Source organism: Corvus kubaryi, unplaced genomic scaffold (assembly GCF_017639235.1).
Source record: "Corvus kubaryi isolate FWS band 111438036 unplaced genomic scaffold, C.kubaryi_AGA036_p1.0 37385, whole genome shotgun sequence".
NCBI lineage: Eukaryota > Metazoa > Chordata > Aves > Passeriformes > Corvidae > Corvus > Corvus kubaryi.
In genome coordinates this window covers 16,083,263-16,089,655 of record NW_024581127.1, presented here as the reverse complement: position 1 = coordinate 16,089,655, position 6,393 = coordinate 16,083,263, and the positions used below count along the sequence as shown (strand labels likewise).

The following is a 6,393-nucleotide window of genomic DNA, read 5'->3' as shown; positions in this document are numbered from 1 at the left end:
CTATTTATCTTTCAATTAGCAATGTTTTCCTTGCAGCCCTACTGATTAATCTACTTTGCCTAAGTATGAAACAAGCTGGATATGTAGCATGGCAAATGTAGCAGTAGAACAGCAAAGACACTTCAGAACATTTTTTGAGTTTTTTATATTTAATACTTTCCTAGATTCTTCTTTAAAGCCTTTTGATAAGTGCTCCCAAGGGCAGGGTGCTGGTTTTGTAGATTTGTGTATCTTGCACCTCATAATACAGAGTGCAGTGGCACCTCCTGTGAGAGATCTGTGCATGGCCACTGCAATTTCATCAGTATTCATTCCTGTGCCATTTCACTAATAAGGATATTAATTACAGTGTGGCAATGGTTCACTTTTTAAAACACATTTTGATATCTGGATGTATAGATATGAAAACCCTGTAAGCTCCTACACATTTCATGCAGATGGGGTCATGGTACAAAGGTGCTTTTGAGAGGTTCAGGGAGTGCATAACCCAATCTTTAGCTACTAGCAACTTGTTTTCCATGCTCAGCCACAGGCAGTGGGGGGAAGGGCTTCTGCACAACTGCACACAGGAGCTCCTTGGCTTCAATACTGCGTGTTTTGACTGCCTGGACCATATAAGTGACCTTCCATTTGTTGACCCAACTAAGCCCTTCAGCCAGGCCTAGTGCAAGGGACAGGTTTAAAGTCTTGCAAAGCTTCTCTGATTTGGGATATCTGTCATCTTAAAAAAATCAATGCTTATTCACTTTCATTGAAAAGATAGCTTTGAAAACGCAGACTGACCAATTTTGGGGCAGCAGTCTGCATTGGTGGGACCTCTCAGCACTCCATTTTTCTTTAGGCTGCCATGACGGATAAAGTGTCCATGTACAGCCCGAGTTCCCACAGCCACTCTGTGCTTTCTTTCCAGGTCCTGTCTGGGCCATGATTTCAATATCCTACCATTGAAGAATAATAATTAAAATAAGTCATAAAGCTATTTCTTGGTCTGTGGATGCAAAAAAAATTCTGGCCTGAAAACTGCTCTTTGCAGGGACATCAAAACCATCACAGTTCCACCTGTCTGCATGGTTCCAGTGTAATCACTAGCATTTGTCATCACCTTTATTTCCATCCAGATTTATTTTAAATAGCAGTGCTCCTTTCTAGAGCAATTTGTACTACTCCTCGTCTCTGTTTCAAAGGCATTTTGAGTAAACAACTTTATTTTAACAAAGCAGATGGAAACCTTTTTATAGCTGTGAGGCACTGACAGTATATGCATCCCTGAGCTAGCTCTATTCTGCAGTACTGCTCTCTGCTGTACTAAGGAAATGTCCAAAGTCATTAAAGTGTTGGATATAACCTATCCCACTTCAGATAAGGTGGATTTTCAAGGTTGTAATACTGCTGAATTAGTTTTACAGCTACTCCAGAGATACGACTGAGAAACTTATATTGATTTCTCTGGCTTCTTGTTAGAAGCTGTTATCTGAAAGGTGAAAGTAGATCAATCAGACTTCCTTGAGAAAGGCACTGGAAAGCACTGGGGCTCAGGGATCATGTACATGCCTGCATCATGATGGTGTGCCTCTGTGCTGGCCTGGCCATTGCATCTTCCCATCTGTGGGACAATGTTCACCTCATGCTGGAGCCTCAGTAGTGCCAATTGGACAGCTGCTGCTTTTGAGGAATTGTCCTCTTGCAGTGCAGGATGTTCAACACAGGTATCACAGGAGGTGACAGTGTCCTTTTTTGCTGTTTCCACCATTCCCACAGGCAGCTGCAGGTTTCTGGCCTTCTTCATTCTTGCAGAACCACATCCTGGCCTCCAACAAAAGGAGTCTCTTATTGGGTGGCCACACTATTAAACATATCTGAGTAGGTTATTTTAGTTAATCCCTGCCTCATTGCACAGGTCCTTCCTAGGTAGATGACATAATATCTAGAAAAAACAAGAAAAGGCCCAGAAGAGAATATTCCTCATACCTCTATACTAAGTCAAATATGATCATGGAGCTATCCCCAGAACTCTGGTTCTGGAATTCTCCCTCTTGCCCGGCCTGGATTCCCTTTGGTGCATCCCAGGAAATGCTTAGGTGCCATTCCAAAGTCACAGGAAGGGTTTGCAGCATTAGACATCAGCACCTACTTAGTGGCTGTTTTGGAAGGTAATTTGAAAAGCAAGGGAGTTGTAGGGTACGCGCTCTAAGGGCAGTACGGAAATGAGGGGCTGGGTTGAGAACAAGTCACCACAGCTACAGGGGTCGGGCATCTCTCAGTGCTGCTCTGGCCATGCTTGCTTCCTCCTGAGCATATTAATTAGACAAACGGTTATTATGTGGTGTCTAATCAAATCCTTCTTTTATCAAATTTATCAAATGACAAGACACAACTGACATTCAGATTCCCTCTCATTGAGCTCCTTCAGCAATTTTTCTACTTCAAACCCTATAAGAGAACTGACATGCATCCCTGAGATCTCCCAGTGCTGGGCTTATTTGGAGTGAAGACTCTTCTGTTTCTGAGGCCAGGCTTTTGAGTGCAAGTTAATCGTCTGGCCTGCACTTGTTTGAAGTGAAAAGACAAAGGGAAAGATGAATAAAATATTGTTATTTTGTCATGTGAAGTGACTTGAGGCAATTTCAATGTTTGGTTTCTTGCCCATCATGGGAGCATTTATGAATTCCCAGCTTTGTCAGGAAAATATAACTTTTTTCATTGCTGATTACCCTCCTGGTGTGAACTGCATAATTTCTTACTCAGAAGAAGATTATTGTAGCCATTTATTTTCTGGTTAAACTGGTGTAAATAAAACAATTACACTGAAATGATTGAATTTTCTCTTTAATGCATGAAACACAGATGCAGAATACACAGTCCATTAAAAAAACATTCTTACTTCCAATCAGATTTATATGAGAAAATTATCAACAAAAATATATGGTTTTTGCTCTCTGTTTGGGGAGAAAAGCAGAACAAGGCCATATGCTGAATATGCTTCCACAATTTATAGAGAATTCATGCAAGATAATGAGCTTCTGCTCTGTGCTAGGAGATGTGGGGTTGTCCCTTTATTCCCACTGAGGGGCTTTTAGTGTTCACACTAATTATTGCCACTGATTAGGAACCTTAAGGAAGTTGAGCCACGAATAGCAGTGTAGACACCGCGAGGGTTGTATTGCTTCTGTCTGGGGAGAAATAAGGAAATAAGGATAGGAACCCCCCTGTGCTGGTCGCTCCAGGGCTGTGCACATGAGCAGATCCATCCACTGCAGCGTTGTGGTGAGTGAGCAGAAACCTAACTCACTCTGAGCACCCAATTACACGTCTGCTTTACTCCTTTGATGAAGGCTTATATGGCTTGGTTCTTCTTCTTTTGATGTCAAATTAATTCTCATTGGCCTTTCTTTGTAGCTCAGGGCAACAGACATCAGCTCCTTGCAGGATGATAAACAGCGAGCAGCCACAGTTGCTCCTGTGCAGAACCTAAATCAATGACTGCTTTGCAATTGTGGTTAGTCAAAGATGCTGTCCTCTGGTTTCTTAACGCGTAGTTTTCCTGTGGGGGGACAGAAATACAGAATTCCTTAATACATTTTTTGGACCTCTCTTCAGTAAATCAAGACATGAAACTGACTGTTCGTGACAAATTTCGGGGTAGGTGAGAAGCTGGTGACATTTTCTCTGCCTGTTAATTATGTGAAATGTCTTATCTTAAATTTTGCCAAAGTGTTTATTGGTCTCTGGAGACTGCAACTTATGGTGAGCTTTTCAGAGAGCAGTGCTGATGCCTCCCCAGTGTTGAAGGGTCATAAGCAATCAATTCACTCTTGAGTTATCTGCACTGCTTGTCGTCTGGGGTTCATTAGCATGAAAGTATTTAAACAATAAAGTAGAGACACAATACATCTCTTGCCTTTCCGCTTCAGTGGATATTTTGGGTTTTCCACCTGCTCAGTGGATGGCATGGAAACAAACGGCCATTTACCCTTTGTCTTGCTCCAAGCATTCTCTCTCCCTGCTCTCCAGCAATAACATAATTTGATTTCTTGCTTTGAGACCTAGAAAAGCCATTTCTAAGAGAAGGAAAACATTCAGACAAGGTTTTGCCATTGCTATGTGCATCATTATTTTGTGTTTTTCTAATAGCTGTAATCAGCTCAAGAAGTTGTACATAAAATGTGTGAGGTGATACATATTTAACTACTGCTTTCTGTCAGGGCCTACTGACCTGCCCATGCTCTAAGAGACCAGTGTTGGAAGAAAGTGTTAGACTAAGGATCTTTCAATTACAATTGCTTATATAATTTTTCAGACACTTTCTCTAGCTGTATTGGAAAAGCTAAGCTGGAGTGTCAAACTAGACCTTTACAGAGAAGTGTTCTTTACCATTGATAATGCTGTATTAGATGGAATTATTTTCATCAAATCTCACAAATGCCAATGCATTTCAATGTTGCAAATATCGAAAACACAGGAAAGGAACTGATGGCCATCAGGGAATACACAGCATCCTGCAGGTCATGAGCTTTTCCTGATCCAGGGCAAAGCCCTGACTTCTATACCTGGCTGACTCTGGGGCTGGTTGCAAGCACCTTGCTTCACTTACAGCAGCAGCAAAAGCCTTTCCCTAGGCTGCCCGAAGGGCTGTGGGAAAGGCTGTGCAGATGCACTACGAAGAAGAATAATTTATTGTTTGCTTTGGCCAATAAAGTTGGCTGCTATTTGGGCTCTGCTCCATCAGGCAACTAAAATGATGGATTTAAGCATTTGATGCAAATGTTGACTTGAAAAGAACATACATATGGTTTGTTTTCTCCCAAATGAAGTAGGAATAGAGGCTGAAACAGAGGTCAGTTTTATTGCTCCTGCTCCCAGGCCCTGCTCCTATCCCAGACAGCTCTTCATCCTAAATATGCTTTATTTTGCTTTCTGTCTGAGATATGTTCCCAAGTCTCCTCCTTCCCTTGTCTAACCTCCTGATGCTGCTCTCTGACTGCAAAAGTCCTGCCTTTACCTAAGACATTTCTCACCTGCTAGCATGTGATCTGTGTTTTGGAGGCAGTTCCTGGGTTTGGGTTTTTGGATCCTACAAGACAATTTTGACTGCATCTTTCGTTCAGGTGGGATGAAGCCTTGCTCTCATGCAAAAAGGTCTCAGCTACAACAGGCCTTCAAGCACAGGTCCTGTTAAGAGTCATGTTTACCCAAAATCAGCAAGGATTGCTCATTTGCATAGGAGGAGAATTTGAACTACTCATCTTCCTACACTGGCAAAAATTTAATTTTCAGGCATATTGTCCCTTTCTTTCTTATCCCATCCTTTCCCCCTTTCACTTAACACATTTGCCATCATCCCTCCTTATGTCCTTTCTCCAAAAACAACCTCTCTCTGTTGTTTTTGGGGGTCTCTGCTGTTCTCTGGGGTCAAAAACCCCATTCCCTGTAAACAATCAGGGGCTCTGTAAGGGGCTCTGGAAGCACTGGCCTTACCTGTGCATCTTCCTCCTGGACACCCATGGTCAAACCACCTTCCCCACTTGCCACCCCTCACTCCACTCCTCCCACCCTTCACACATTCTCCTCCACCCCATCTCTGTCAGGAAGTTTACTTACTTTACATCTTGCTCATTTTTGTATCAAACCTCTCTGTAAACAGACTTCCCCAGTGCAGGGTGCGGTGTTGCAAGCTGAATATATTTTCACCTCCCATGAAACCATACTGAAAGCTCTACCCCTTTTCTCTCCAAATCACTCACCAACCAAGTCCCAGCTGTATATCTCCATAAACATACCACCAGCACTCCTCCTCCGCTCCTGGGGAGGCAGGCTGCTGAAACCAGGAATAATAATATAAGAAAAGTAGGTCATCTGCTCTCTGAGAATGTGGAATACAAAACTGAGCCACTGAATGCTGGGTGAGCACAAAGAAGTTAAATCAACTATCAAATCAAACTGATACAGAGCAGAAGTTTTCCTGAATTTTAATACAGAGCTTTTCTCCTCAATCGTCTGGCAGTGTTGGTGCTGGCGGGACTGAGCTGCCTGTGGCTCTGCCTGCTGCTGGTGCCAGCTCCAGAGGCTCCTTCTGTGCTCTGCTGACTGGATGCAGTAACAAGTACTGTGTCATGGATATGGATTTGAAGGCACATAATTATACTATATGTGATTACTTTTCAGCATTGCCAAGTGTTTTTTTAAAAGTATCATTTGATGCTCTTTGCCTCTTGATTTTGCTGGGGAGCATTCTGCAGCATAACATTTTAAACGTGGCCAGAACCTCTGACTTTTCCTATGCAGAAATGATAGGAAAGGGGAGGGAACATGCTATACACACAAATTGCAGTCTTCCTATTCCAGCACCATCTCTCCTGGGTTGATACGCTTCTGAGAAATTAGAAAAACCGTGAA

At 42.6% G+C, this 6,393-nt stretch overlaps 1 long non-coding RNA gene across 1 annotated transcript; it reads right to left on the bottom strand.

Moving 5' to 3' along the window:
- Positions 1–2,826: 2,826 nt before the first annotated feature.
- On the bottom strand, positions 2,827–5,738 carry LOC121668550. The gene is made up of 3 exons (XR_006017443.1): positions 5,599–5,738; positions 5,016–5,169; positions 2,827–3,541 (listed from the first exon to the last, which is right to left on the bottom strand). It is a non-coding gene; the product is annotated as an uncharacterized LOC121668550 (long non-coding RNA).
- Positions 5,739–6,393: the final 655 nt, after the last annotated feature.